The 16,442-nt window shown below is 32.2% G+C and overlaps 1 long non-coding RNA gene across 1 annotated transcript; it reads right to left on the reverse strand.

Annotated features, from left to right (window-relative positions):
• Positions 1-10,273: 10,273 nt before the first annotated feature.
• Positions 10,274-11,787, reverse strand: LOC140990694 (uncharacterized). The gene is made up of 2 exons (XR_012177683.1): positions 11,467-11,787; positions 10,274-10,756 (listed from the first exon to the last, which is right to left on the reverse strand). It is a non-coding gene; the product is annotated as an uncharacterized lncRNA (long non-coding RNA).
• Between the last annotated feature and the right edge of the window lie 4,655 nt (positions 11,788-16,442).

Consider the following 16,442-nt stretch of genomic DNA (forward strand, 5'->3'; position numbering starts at 1 on the left):
TATATATATTTGACATCATTTAAAATAAGCTCACTAACTAATTATTTGAAAATCTAAAAGAAAGTATTCAAAACATGAAATAGTAAATCATCAACCAAACCTAAATTTAACATTTTTCAAAATAAGCATAAAACATCCTAATCACTCAAAATCATAAAATCCTTAAAGTTGCTTAAATCATAAAATTATTTTTTTGCGGAAAACTAGCGACGGTTCTCGGGTTGTACGCACCTTCAGTCCAGCTAGTTCAACCATCAAGTCTTCCATCAATATCAAGCTCACCTGCATCGATCCCACATAGTGAGTTTATTGACTCAGCAAACCTTAATCATGATAGCAAATAATACATATGCATTCACAAGCAACAGTGAAAATACTTTTAATAAAATAGCTTTTCATGAACATGCATAAACTTAAACATTTTCCTTTATCATATACTTTTTTTCATGATATACGTATATATTTCCCTTTTTATTGAATTCAGATCCTCAATTGTGACTTTCGTATTAGCTGTAGGTCGATGGATCCATCTATGTATTACCACAGTACCGGGCGGCGGGGACATCAGCGACACTTTCATCCGTCAACTGAGCCTTGGCCTAACATATCATCATATCATCGTATTAGTCACAATCAATTCAACTACTTCAACTTTTCATATTTCCATCACTTATAAAAATTCATGCATATATATATCGATTTTCTTTTAACCAAGCATGCAACATGTCTTTTAGCATTAATGTTTCAACATAAAGTTCCATAAACATTTGAAATAAACATTTTAACATTTATTGCAGCATTCAGAGCATTGTCAGGATATCTAACGTTTTTCATGTGTAAAATGACCGTTTTGTCCCTGAAACCCTAATTTTCTCAATTTATCTTTAGACCTCAAAACGACGACCCAAATCCATCCAAACTTAACATATCACCTTAAAATACACCCATAAATATTTCTTAGAAGAAAACTTAAGCTTCTCGACTAATTTCCCAATTATATATTTAAACTTAGACGTACATCTCGGTTTTGACTCGTATTGACTCGAAACTTAACAAAACTTGAACCATAGCTTAATAACACCTAACTATACCATATACAACCCAAAACAAGCTAATTAAGACCCATAGACCAGCCTAGGAACCTTCTGAAATTTTCTGCACAAAACCCTAGCCCTAATTGGTTCGATCCCTAGCTTGCCTCAACTCCAGCCCCTTAGCCACCATGTCCAGCCCCTAGTTACCCATCCTAGGACACGACCAAGCCCTTAGCAACCTCTTGGAACAACCTTTACTGCCCTTGCACACGCAGCCTCCGAAACCGCAACCCCCCAAGCCACTCGCGGCCCCAACCTCACGCGATCACCCTAGTTATCGGACCAACCATCGTGCAACCACCCTAGGGCCATCACACTGCCCCCTTAGGTCTCCTGGTCACGCCCTAACAGCAGCTAAGGTCGTGCCCTAGCATGCCCTTAAAACCTAGGTTTTCGTTCAGACCTTCCCTAGCACTTGTCCAGCCCTTAGCCATGTCTCTTGTGACCCTTAAACCCACTGAAAAACGTCTTTTATGATGCCCCTACCATGGCAACCTCCTTGTGCAATGTTAACATAAGTTTTGGATCACAAAAACACAAGTTTTATGCATGTATAGTCATAAAACGAAAATATACCATGTTGATCATATTTTTGCATGCAAGCATGTATCAAACATATATTATGGTGTGAAGGATGAGAAAAAGAGGATTAAGGCGTGCCTTTGCGTTTATTACGCACGAAAACAACTTGCGATGTGAGGAACGTCGGCGGAGAGGAGGCCCTTGCTGAATTTTCTTCACCAAAGCTCACGTGTTTTCCCTTGGATGTGCTGGTGTGTGTGTGTCACGACTGACGAGGAGTCCTAGTATTTCTTTAGGATGAGGGGCGTGTGGTTATGGGGTTTGTGGGTAGGGTTTTAGGGCTTTTATTTTAATTAAAACACATGGTACAAGTTTAGGTCCATTAGCCTAGTATAATAGGTCCACTAAGCTCATTAGTTAATATTTAAAATATTTTGTTTAGGAAAGTTTGTGAAAATAATAGCCGAGTTCTCAAAAAGTCCTTATCTTTTTCAAAAATTGATTACCGGTTTAAAATATGACTTGGCGTATAAGAACACTTCAAAGATTTAATTCGTACTGAAGTGTTAGTAGTTGCTTTCACAGGAAAGTGTACTATAACATAGGGCGTCCTGCCAGCAAACATATTGGTGGGGAGCAAATCATCTTTGGCAACGTTCTTCATAATGAATTATTCCGCGGGTTTTCAAGGAAATATTGGATACATGCTAATCATAGTATCCCATCTGCAGTGCATCAATTGTTATTGATTTGGAAAGATGATGTGGAAATTGTAAAGGCAGACACATATCCTTTCAATCTAGCACTAGAGTAATTGAAGTACGATATTATGATGGTGGATTCGGTCCTATGAAGTTTTGTTGCAATATTTTGCTAACCACAAGTGTACGCTAACCACAAGTGTACGGTGTCAAGTTTTACCACTCGGTTAAGTACAAATATCGTTCCCACAGAGAGTGCAATTTAATAACATATTAATTACAACAATTAGAATTATTTAGAAAATTTAATTGAGTGTTGATTAGTAATTATAAACTAAAATGCATTAAGGCACACAAACTATTTAAAATCAATGAGAATAAGAATCTAGATGTGCGATTTCACTTGGTTTTCACTATATTAAATTATCATTGACAAACACCAACGATATATTTTCCTATGATCCTATTCAACATCCTCTCCCCGAGTAATAGATCTCAAATAAATATGACACTCCAATTATTGAACAAGTAATTGAAATCAATAAACCCAGAAAATATAAATAAACCAAGACGAAATTCACATATATATAAATCAACAATTCATAAATATAAATTCGACCAAGCTACGTCGTCTTCTAGATTAAATAAATTAGTTCATGAAAGAAAAATGATAAAAACAAATTCAAGTTTTTAAACATCAAACTAATCGCCTAAGAAATAGTAAGAAGAATAGAAGATTGAATCAGAGTTTGCGACTTCGTCCCTGGTGGATGCGCTCTTCGTCTTCACTCTTCGTTCTTCCTGTTTCTCACTCTCTATCTTTTTTTGCTTGCGTCTGTGGCTCCTTCCTCTTCATGGCTAGGGTTTCAAATTTTATAGCTACAATCCAAGTCCTAGAGCCCACGAAAAAGCATGTACAAGTCTGCTCGCGCGCGAGTGCGCGGCTTTTCCTGCATGTGTGCACCTAGCACTGTTTCTGTCTTCTGCGCTGCTTCTTTCTTCTATATGCGCAACGCGCGGCTGCCCTAGAGTGATCACCCCACGTGGCTGCGCGCAGGTGCGCATCTGTTCTGTCCCGCACTTCCTCGTTGGTCGCAAATTATGCGCTCATTCTTGATTCCTTCAAACGACATAAACAACTACCAAAACACGTAAATCCGCTTGATATTTGCAAAATTTCATGCACTTCCTTGGATAATTTAAGTGCACAAATTACAATTATCAAGTTTCGTGGGAAAAGAAGTGACGAACAACCAAAAAAAACATTTGTATGGAAGTAAGAAAAGATGCTGGGAAGATTCTTGGTCCCACAGCTATTGTGCCTTTAGGGCCAACAATAATGCCTATCGAACTTTATGAATAAGTACAGTACTCAAAAGTTACTGATATTAGTACCTCAGTTATTTGAGAACTTAAAAACAGCTCGTTGAACTTGTTGGAAGAATTTAAATGTTATTTTTCATGGGAGTACAATGACACACAAGAAGGGGAATCTGCAGTTTCTCAAAGGAGTGTTTGAAGGAATTGAGAATCTCTCTGCCCATAACCTATCCAACGAATTTGAAGTGCAAGGTACTTCCACTTACATTTGTTGGAAATAGTTAGTGATAACTATTGAATGCAAGTCCCACATTAAAACAGAAAGAGGAGAGTAAAGTTCTTGTAAGTGGAAATACATCAAATAATTTGTATTTGAGTGTTGACTAGTGTGGAGGGAAAATTCTCCACAATATATTTAATAGTCAAAGACAAATATTAGCAATTGGGCACTAAAATAAGAATTAATTCGGAATTATTATTTTAATTATTCTGTAATTAAAATAATGAATTGTGCATGTAATGGAATGAATCATTGCACCTTTTGAATGACTCGGTGGAAATTTTCCAATGGGATTGGTGTCTATTCATAAACAATTCAAATGAAAGGTGCTTGTCTTTTCAATATTCATAAAGGTGTCTATTCGAGAAGTCACACCATTTGGAGGTGATTCTACTTTATAAATACAACTTCATCATCTAAATTAAAAAATAACAAATATATCATTTCATTTTTCTCTAATCTGTCTTGGAAAAATATATAGATATTGTTGTTTATATATTTTATTCTTTGTTTTGAATTTTCCTGGAAGAAAATTGCCATTTACCAGCAGCAATATAGTGGGGCAATATTTCTTTAAGGATAACATTATTGCGATCAAAACAATATACATTATGGAACCAAATTTTCTAACAATCTTAAAGAATATTTTCTTTTTTTTTTTTGTTTCCCTGCAATGGAGACCAGTGGTTCAAAATCTGTTTTTGATGCATTGAAGTTAGATTGATTTGATGGGACTAACTTCACTCGTTGGAAGGACAAATTGTTCTTCCTACTCACTGAATTGGGAGTCGCATATTTGTTGAGTCAAAGCCTGCCCGAAATCCCTGCACCATCTGATGAAGATACAGATGCAATCAAAACATCACGTAAAAAACGAGAAGAGGATGAAGTTCGCCGCAGAGGATACATCCTGAATGCCTTATCAGACAGATTATATGATTTCTTCCGTTCAATCAAATCCCCACATGAAATCTGGAGTGCCCTGGAGTACAAATATACATCAGAGAAACAAGGTACTGATAGATTTCTAAGCATGAAGTTTTTTGAATTTCAAATGGTTGATAATAAGTCTGTCATGGATCAAGTCGATGAACTATTCGTCTTAGTCTCTAGACTCAAAGATTTGAAAATAAAAGTGTCTGAACAATTGCAAGTGGCTGCTGTAATTGCGAAATTGCCAACCACTTGGAATCTATATAAAGAAATTGTTGCACACTTATGAAGATTTTACTATAGACCAACTCATGAAGCATATTCGAATTGAAGAGGAAACTCTAATTCGTGAAAATAAATTTGCTTTAGAGTCTGGTTCTAAGGTTAATAATGTTGAGTCTAGCATTAAGAAAGTTGGTTATTCTGGAAAGAAAAGAAAGTTTGTTGAAACCTCAAGCGAAAATATTGCCAACAAAAAGAAGAACAAGACATGTTATTTTTGTGGAAAGAAAGGCCATTTCAAGAAAGAGTGCAGGTTCTACAAGAAACTGAAGGTGGAAGGATTTGCTGGAAAAAGGACTGCAAATCTTGTTGAACTGGAGCAAGTCCTCCTGATATTGTTGCTATGGTTGCTGATCTAAAGATAAGCATGATAATAGAATGCAACATGGCAACAAATGAGAAATCTGCTGATTGGTGGTATGATTCCGGTGCAACTATTCATGTTTGCAATGAAAAAGGTTTGTTCAAAAACTATGAACTTGCTGAGAAAGAAGACAAAGTCTTGATGGGAAATCATGATACTGCCATGGTACTTGGAATAGGAACTATCGAATTGCAATTCACCTCTGGAAAGAAAACGATCATGATGAATGTACTACATGTTCCGGATGTGAGGAAGAATCTGATTTCTGCAAGTTTGTTGTGCAAGAAGGGCTTGAAGGCTGTAATAAAAGCATAAAAACTTATACTTTCTAAGAATGGTGTGTTTGTAGGACAAGGATACTCATGTGATGGAATGTTCAAACTAAGTATTAATAAAATTGATATTTCTGCCTATATGCTTGAGTCTCCTTTTAATTTATGGCATCCTAGATTATCTCATGTTAATTTCAAGTCAATTAAATTTATGTCAAAGCATGGTTTAATTTCTTGTCAAAATGAAAATTCTAAAAAATGTGAAATCTGCATACAAGCGAAAATGACTAGAAAACCGTTTCCTAAAAATGAGAGAACAACTGAGTTGCTTGAATTAGTACATACTGACATATGTAAATTAAATGGACATTTGACTAGAGGCGGAAAAAGATATTTCATAACTTTTATAGACGATCATTCCAGATTCACACATGTTTATCTATTGAGAACAAAAGATCAAGCATTTGATGTGTTTAAAAGTTACAAAGTCATGGTTTAGAATCAATTAGAAAAGAAAATTAAGATCCTGCGAAGTGATCGAGGTGGTGAATATTTTCCAATTGAATTTACTGCCTTTTGTGAAGAAAATGGTTTAATCCATCAAACTAGTGCACCCTACACCCCTCAACAAAATGGTTTGCGGAAAGAAAAAATTGAACATTGGTAGATATGATAAATGCCATGCTTATGCATGCTAATCTACCAACAAATCTATGGGGAGAAGCATTGTTAACAGCTTGTCATGTACACAATCGAATTCCATCAAAGAAGACTAAAACTTCTCCATATGAAGTATGGAAAATAAGGAAGCCAAATCTTAATTATTTGAGGGTATGGGGTAGTCTAGCCTATTATAGAGTTCCAGATCCTAAAAGGACCAAGTTGGGACCTAGAGCTCTGAAAAGTATTTTCGTGGGATATGCTGAAAATTCAAAAGCTTATAGATTGTTGGATTCAGACTCTAATTCTATTATAGAGTCTAGGGATGTTGAATTTTTAGAAACTAGCTTTCTTAAAGATCCAAGAGTTAATACACAATCAAACAAAGAAATTCCTAAATATCTAACACAAAACACTACAATGGATTTTAATTCTTCTTCCAATAAGAAACGAAAATCTGCAGAACCTCCTAATGAACCAAGGAGAAGTCAAAGAGCAAGAAGAGAGAAGAAATCGGGTCATGATTTTATTTCCTCACAAGCATTGACCTTTTTGGTTGAAGAAAGCAGATGTGAATTGTTAAATAAAATAACTATTGTTTTACATTTAGAAGATGACCCAAAAACATATGATGAAGCAATGGCTTCAAGAGACTCTAGTTTCTGGAAAGAAGCGATAAATGATTAAATGGATTCTCTTCTCGCAAATGGAACATGGGTGTTGGTTCATCTACCTCCTAACTCAAAACCCATTGGTTGTAAATGGGTGTTTAGAAGGAAATATAACACTGATGGTTCTCTACATACTTTTAAAGCGAGACTTACAGCTAAGGGATTTAGACAGAAGGAAGGTGTTGATTATTTTGACATATATGCTCCTGTAGCGAGAATTGCTTAAATAAGAGCATTATTTGCTTTAACATCAATTTATAATCTACATGTTCATCAAATGGACATGAAAACAACATTTTTAAATGGTGAACTTGATGAGGAAATCTACATGGAACAACCAGAAGGTTTCATACTTCCTGGGATTGAAAATAAAGTCTGTAAATTGGTGAAATCCTTATATGGACTAAAGTTTGACAGTGTGATTTTATCACATGAATTTAATCATAATGGGGTAGACAAATGTATTTATTCTAAGTTTACCAAAATTCCGGTGTGATTATATGTCTCTACGTCGATGACATGTTAATTATAGGAACGAATGCAAGGAGTAAATGAAAATAAGTCTTACTTATCTTCTCAGTTTAAAATGAAAGATTTAGGAGAAGTTGATACCATTTTAGGAATCAAGGTGACCAAACATAGTGGGGGTTTTGCTTTGTGTCGGTCTCATTATATAGATAAAGTTCTGTCTAAGTTTAATCACTTAGGAATAAAAGAAGCTAATACCCCATTTGATGTTTCCAACAAATTGGTAGAAAATTCGGGCAGATCCATTGGCCAATTGGATTATGCTAGTGCCATAGGTAGTCTAATGTATGCTATGCATTGCACAAGACCCGATATTGATTTTTCCGTTTGCAAACTTTCAAGATACACTCATAATCCTAGCACTGAACATTGGAGAGCAATTGGAAGAGTTCTCGGATATCTAAAGAACACTAAGTCATTGGCTTTGTTCTATAATAAGTTTCCCTCTGTGCTAGAAGGTTATATAGATGCTACTTGGATAACTAGTGTCAATGACAATAGATCGACGTCTGGTTGGATTTTCACTTTGGGTGGAGGAGCTATATCATGGGCTTCGAAGAAACAGACGTGCATTACTCATTCCACAATGGAATATGAATTCATTGCTTTAGCAGCAGGCAAAGAAGCGGAATGGCTGAGAAATCTATTGCTAGATATAAAGTTGTGGCCACAACCAATGCCAGCGATTTCTTTGCACTGTGATAGTCAAGCAACTATGTCAAAAGCATTTAACAAGAATTATAATGGCAAGTCTAGACATATTGCTTTGAGACATGAATAAATAAGACAACTAATTTCTGATGGTATTATAACAGTTGTCTATGTTAGGTCTAGTAAGAACCTAGCTGACCCATTAACAAAATGACTCTCGAGAGATATAATAAAAAACACTACAACTTCAATGGGTCTAAAACTATTTTGATTTGTCATTAATAATAGGAACCCTACCTTTCTAAAGGTTTAATTGGTAACAAAAAATTATTAATGACATGTAGCAAGTACTAGGATCAATGTAGTACTTATGAAAGAAGAGGATGAATATAAATTATTCTTAGTGAAGGTTTGAGTTCGGTTATGAACAAGAAATCTCAAACAAGATTTCAAAGGTCCTTCGCCTATGTGAACACAGGAAGTGCTGTCGCTTCTATCAAAAGTTTAAGAATAAAACTTTTGTAAGTATTCATGAACCCAGGAGTAGCACATGGCCATAATAAGGTGCTAAAGCTCACGGTGAACATGTTAGAGAAATTAATATTTTGTGTGTATGACATTTCCAATCTTGTCATATAGAAATTGTGGTTTAAGTTAATTAAACCGCCATACATTTCGACAAGGTTTTGAAGTGTTTATACAAGTAGTAGGTTTAAGTCGAAAGACACCTCTTATAATGCATAAAATTTTAGGTTTGATTGCTTATATCACTAACTAAGTGAGGGATTGTTGGAAATAGTTAGTGATAACTATTGAATGCAAGTCCCACATTGAAACAGAAAGAGGAGAGTGAAGTTCTTGTAAGTGGAAATACATCAAATAATTTGTATTTGAGTGTTGACTAGTGTGGAGGGAAAATTCTCCACAATATATTTAATAGTCAAAGACAAAAATTAGCACTTGGGCACTAAAATAAGAATTAATTCGGAATTATTATTTAATTATTCTGTAAGTAAAATAATGAATTTTGCCTGTAATGGAATGAATCATTGCACCTTTTGAATGACTCCGTGGAAATTTTCCAATGGGGTTAGTGTCCATTCATAAACAATTCAAATGAAAGGTGCTTGTTTATTCAATATTCATAAAGGTGTATGTTCGAAAAGTCACACCATTTCGAAGGAGGTGATTCTATTTTATAAATACAACTTCGTCCTCTAAATTAAAAAATAACAAATATATCATTTCATTTTTCTCTAATCTGTCTTGGGAAAATATATAGATATTGTTTTCTATATATTTTATTCTTTGTTTTGAATTTTCCTGGAAGGAAATTGTCATTTACCAGCAGCAATATAGAGGGGCAATATTTATTTGAGGACATCATTATTGCGATCAAAACAATATACATTCTGGAACCAAATTTTCTAACAACATTTCTATTGGAAAACTTAGTAATTATATATTTTGAAAAAAAGTGAGATGAAGGGTCATTTTATAAGTGTTGCATTGGCCAAATAATGGCTAGTTGTATTGCTTGGAGATTTAAAAAATAATAATAATGCTTGGTGTCTTGGAAGTCTCAGTTAAATGTGTTATTTGGTGCTAGAGAGATATATTAAAGTTAGATGCATATGTGGATGGTTGCGAGCAGGGATTATTCTAAGGAATTTGAATATATTAAATTAGTTTTTAGTTGGACGTTACGTTTACAAGCTTGAGGAAAATTCAAAATGACGAGGACTATGAGTAGGATTTGAAAGGAAAGCTTGAGTTTTCTATAAAAGTAGGCTATCGAGCCACTTTTTTATGAAGTAGGATTCAATGGATAAATTATGGCCTTAAATCATTAAGATTATGAACGTGGTCCTTTCCCTTTAAATAATTAGTGCATGTGATGATGGTGTAAGAATCTGCATTGACATGTCGATTAAAATGTGGTTTGAGTAAAAGACGTGTGAATAAAAAAATATTCCATGAAAATTCCATCATCTGTTTAGGAAATTGTAAAGAAAAATGAGAAATTGGTTATATATGGAACTCCTTGAAAAACAGGTCATTCGGCAGTTTTCAAGAAAATCCGGCAAAGTTTCCCCTGTAATTGTTACTCCGCCACAATCTCAAACACATCATTGATCACAAGAAAGCACGATAGTAGTACAACAAGCCATCAGCTATATAAAAAAAAATAACTAGTGATCTCAATCCAAGCGCTTCAATTCCTGCCATCATATCGCCAATCATACTATGTTTGTTCAGGTCTTTGCGAGCTCTTGTTTGGTGTCATGGTTTTTTGTAACTCTAAATGATCTTGTCGGGCAAAGTTATCCTTTCATATCTATGCATTGTATTTTTTTGTCTTTCTTCAATTTAAATACATGGTCAGCGGCTTTTGAACTTGCAAACGGAACAACAGGAAGGAGACATGAGCCAACTAATGGCCGGAATTTCATTAGGTTGATGATGGATGACATACTCCTGAATAGATGAGAAAGGATTAGGAAAAAGAGTCCACAAAGGAATATAAATACAAGAATGTAATAATTGTACCTAGTTGCTTGGCTCTTAGGTCTACAGAATCGGCCATTCCATCAATTTAATTGTAAAGAACATAAAAATCAGGCAAATTGCCATAAGTTGGTTCATATCCGCTCAAATAATAATACATCGTATCAAAATGGGTGACGTGCATACATTAATTAGGATGTAATAGTGATAAAGAGAAGCAAATTAAATGAAGGATGATTGAAAATAGCTCACTGGTTGAAATGATATCATTGTAAAGTTGCATTTGAACTATTCAAAAACAATTAGTGACAAGTGCAAAATCAGCTCAAGAAATTGAAAAAAAAAACAAACAAACAAACAAACTTTACTCCTAACACATCGACATATGTCTTGAATTCAAGGAAAGGAGCAGGTACCCAGGTATTAGTTTTGTTTTCCCTAAAGATAATTACTTGGTATTCTTTATATATTGGCTTGCAGAAAAAAAAAAAAAGAAACAACGGTGAGATTGGACAAACCACAAGGTTAGAGTTTTTCCACATTATTAAAAAAAAAAAAGAAGGGTGGGCAATAAGTGCAAATTAAAGTTCCAGCAGAGAGATTAAAGAAGAGATATTCAGATGATGTAGAAAGCCATTCATCAAGAATATATGCGTAATGTAAAAGAGAATGAAATCTACATGTTCCCTGGAAAAGTGCGGTCGTGTGCTTAAGGAAGATGATGGCGTGAGAAGTGAGATGGTGCTGCCGTAGTGGTGTGCCCAAACGGAGGCGACAATTGGAGGGGCTAGGTGGGCAGTTGTGATCAGCAAAAAGAGGTAAAGTCGATGAACCACGAGCTCAGGCGGTGCTACAAATGGCAAGAAAGAAGTCGAGCGGGATGCTGGTGGCAGCAGCAGTAGCAAGGGTAAATGAAGAAGATTTAGAGATTGAAAATTAGGAGTTTTTGATAAATTTGATGGATAGGGTTTGGATGAAAAAAGGACAGATTTATGATTGGATGGTGCAAAGAAAATGAGTACGGGGATTAATTTCTGTGTTTAGCTTCCTTCTGACTTGGTTGGGTTTCAATATCCCAATCGTTTTCAATTCGATTCGATTTTCTAACAAATGATTCGATTTTTCTTCCGATTTATTCGATTTTGATAAACATTTAAATTAATAATTAAAATATAATGTATCAATGTTTCAGAGATTGATATTTTAAAAGTTTTTCTGAATAAGAATTTGAATATATTGTTACAAAATTTTATAAATACTGTGAAAACCAAAATAGATTAATACATTTTGTTCTTTGGTTTTTTAAAACATTTATTATATATTATATTTCTATTCTTGAAAGAAATTATAAACTTTCTTCGTGACAGATTCAAAAATCTATTTACCCTCATCAACAATCTTTTATTATAGATAAAAATAATAAAGTTTTAAATTTTACTGCTTTTTCAAAATTATTTGAAAATGATATGTTACAAATAACTGTTAAACATATTAATCAAATAATTAAAAATCAGAATTATACAAATTTATATCTTACGATAATAGGAGAAGAAATTGTTTCTCTTAAAGATCGTATTGATAAAATTATTTCAGCTATTAATCAAATTAAATCAGATATTTATAAAAAAAATTCTATATAATCCCCTCCAGATATAAAAGATTTTAAATTTAAGTTTTCTGTTTCTGATATAGAAAAATTATTAGAAAAAAAATTTAAATACTCTTAATAAATAGTTTGAAAACCTTATAACTCATTCTGATGAAGAAACTAATAAAATAAAATGGGCAGATAAATATACTCAATCCAAATATTATTATGATAGACCTACTACCATGGATGTTCTTTTTTAAGAACAAGAATATATCTTTTCTAATAGTTATAATGGGAAAAGTATTTATGAATAGAATATTGATGGTTTTAGTGATAAACAAATTTATAATACTTCTCACAGAATGTTTATGTATAGCACTGTGTGTAAAACTTCAGGCAATAATGATAAAAATATTGCTAAAATGATAATAGCAGGTTTTACTGACCAACTTAAATGTTGGTGGGATAATTATTTAAATCAATCTCATAAAGATGAGATTCTTAACTCAATTAAAATTGAGAATCAAATTCAAATAGAGAATTCAGTTTATTCTCTTATAATGACAATGATTGAACATTTTACTGGTAGATTCACTGATAATAGTGAAAAAATTCGTATTTTATTAAGTAATCTAAAATGTAAAACACTTACTGATTTTAGATGGTATAAAGATACTTTTTTGGCAAAAACTTGTGTGAGACGGTCTCACGGGTCGTATTTGTGAGACGGATCTCTTATTTGGGTCATCTATGAAAAAGTATTACTTTTTATGCTAATAGTATTATTTTTTATTGTGAATATATGTAGGGTTGACCCGTCTCACAGATTAAGATCCGTGAGACGGTCTCACATGAGACCTACTCTACTTTTTTATCTCGTATTTATGAGATATCTGATTGTAATAATAGTCTTTGGAAAGCTAAATTTATAGATGACTTACCTTTTCTATTTGCTGAAATAATTAGAAAAGTATTAACAAAAGATGATATATATATCCCATATGAAAATTATACTTATAAAAAATTAATAAGTATTTGTATTCAAGAGGGTTTAGCCCTCTCTAATGAATTAAAATTAAATAATCAAATTAAAAGACGTAATTTACTTGAGAAAAAACAATTAGATAAATTTTGTGATCAATTTGGTATTGACCTACCTAATAAAGGTAAGAAGAAAATAAAAGATAAAGATGAAAAACTTTATAGAAAGAAAAGACATTTTTCTGAAAGACAAAAAGATAAAAACAAAAAAAAGAAGAGAAAGCCGTGATTTACGAAAAGCCGAAAAATACAAAAATAAATTAATAATTTGTAGAAAATGCAAAAAACCATGACATTATGCTAATCAATGTTGGGCTAAAAACAAAATTAATAATTTAGATATTGATGAAAATCTAAAAAACACATTATTTAAAATAATAATGGATTCAAATAATAATTCTGATAGTGAGTTTGAGAATTCGTTAGAATCATTTGAATCAGAAGAAAGTTTAGATATTGAATCAAATATTTCAAATCAAGAAGAATGTGATAATTGTATACAAGAAAAATCTTGTTTAAATCATATAGCAAATAATGATAATGAAAAAAATGATGAGTTTTATAAACTTATGTCTCAATTTCATGATTTAAATATTAATGTTTTAACAAATAATAATATTTTATAATTCCTTAAAATGATTAAGGATCCAATATTGAAATCCACAATTATAGATCAAATGGAAAATATTACTTCAACTAGTAATAATAACATTCTTGTTAAACAAGAACAAGCTTATTCTATGAAAGATGTAAAGAATCTTTTACAACAAAAATATAGAAAACAAAATCCAGTTTATATACATGATCTAGTTAAAGAAATTGATAATCTTAAATAACAAGTAAAAATTTTACAACACAATAATAATAGTTTAAATTACCGTATTTCAGTTATTGAAAATAATAATAACAATTTAATTAATAATTCTGAAAGTTTTGATAATATTCAAGATATTTCATTTCCTGATCGTAATCAAAAACATTTATCTGTTTTAAGCATGATTATATCTCAAAAGTAGTATACTAATATTACTTTATTAATTGATAATTCTTATAAGAAGAATTTTATAACTATGATAGATAGTGGTGCTGATTTAAATGTTATACATGAAAGATTAATTCCTACTAAATATTTTCATAAAACTACTCATTCTCTCTCTCATGCTAGAGGAGAACCTTTAGAAATAAATTATAAATTACCTAAAGCATATATTTGCAAGGATAAAAACTGTATTTTAACTAGTTTTTTATTAGCAAAAGATATTTCTAGCCAACTTATACTTGGTCTATCTTTTATTTATCAAATTTATCCTTTAACATATGTTGATGAAACATGTATTATAGGAACATATCAAGGTAACCCTATTTTTTTCAATTTATAATTAAACTTGTTCATATAATTTTAAACGAATTACGAGAAAAGATTGATAGAAAAACTTTTCAAATTAATGCTTTAAAAGAAGAAGTAAAAATTCTAACTATAAATGATAAATTAAAAAATCCTAAATTACAGGAAAAGATTAAATTTATTTATATTAAATTTTCATTAGAAATATGTAATGACCTTCCAAATACTTTTTGGAATAGGAAAAAACATATTATTTCTCTTCTATATGAGGATGACTTTAAGGAAATAAATATTCATACCAAGACTCATCCTTGTCAGATGAATTCTGAATATTTAGAATTATGTAAGAATGAAATTAATTCTTTATTAGACAAATGTTTAATAACACCTTCTCGATCTCCTTGGTCTTGTACTGTTTTTTATGTTAATAAACATTCTGAGCAGGAAATAGCAGTTCCTAGATTATGAATAAACTATAAACCTCTTAATAATGTTTTAAAATAGATTAGACATCCTATTCCTAATAAAAAAGATTTATTAGATAGACTTGTAAATGCAATTATATTTTAAAAATTCGATTTAAAATCAGGATTATAATTTTTAATTCATTAAATATCATCTCATAAAATATAAAATCTAAATAAAAATATAAATAAAATTATTATTTTAATTAAACTTTGGCGTTTTCGTAAGTTCAATTTTGACAAATAAAATCCGAAATCGAACTATATAAACTTCGATTTTAACATTTATATCCAAATTTAAAAATTAGGCTTTCGGTTTATTCGATTTGAATTTATGATTTTTTTTGGTTTTATCTAAAGTTTAAACACCTATCTCCAAGATCATCATCCAGATTGAAAAATGTCATGTTAGGTCTCATTGAATCGGTAAAGCCCGAACAGCTGAAAGATAAAATATACAGCCTACGAGTCATTTGTTGGCGCCATAATATTAATTTTTTGTTCGTCCAAAAGAAATAAATGAGTAAAATCTTAGCCCACAAGAAAAGTTGAACGTGCTGTGAAAATCCGAATCAATTCACTCTTGCAATATTCCATGCATTTCGAATAATGTGATCTCTCTATTTAATCACCATTATTCTAAATTAAATTGGTCAAGTTGTAACAGTACAATAAAAGATTATTAAAGGTCATTTGACCCATTGTTCAGCAACCTTACAACATAAAAAATACAAGCATGCAGCTTTCAAATTCGAAAATTTAAATGGGACACATGCAACTGGTTTGGAAGAGTTGCAACAGCTGATTTAAGGTCCATTAACAATCATTATTGAGTGATAACAATTGCCTATTCACCTGATCATTTTCACCTATAAATAGTGGCCAAATGTTGAGGTGAAACACAACCAAAGCACACCAAATCCCTGTAATTTCCGAGCATCAAAGTGTGTTATATTTCAAACGAGAAGTGATGCGGGAATTACGATATTTCAACGGCATTTTGAAGACAAGTTTATGCCATCTCGAAACTTTGCAAACAGCCAAGTTCTAGGCAATCCAGCAGCTTTCGTGTTCAACTTTTTAGTTGTTCTTCCCTCATTTTTTGAAGATAATAATCAAGTATGTGGGCTTACATATGCTTTAAAATGATTATGTTCTTGTTTTGAAAATTCGATCGTACATTACTCAATTCATGCTCTTTGATCCAGATATGTT

This window comes from Primulina huaijiensis, chromosome 12 (genome assembly GCF_012295235.1).
Source record: "Primulina huaijiensis isolate GDHJ02 chromosome 12, ASM1229523v2, whole genome shotgun sequence".
Lineage (NCBI taxonomy): Eukaryota > Viridiplantae > Streptophyta > Magnoliopsida > Lamiales > Gesneriaceae > Primulina > Primulina huaijiensis.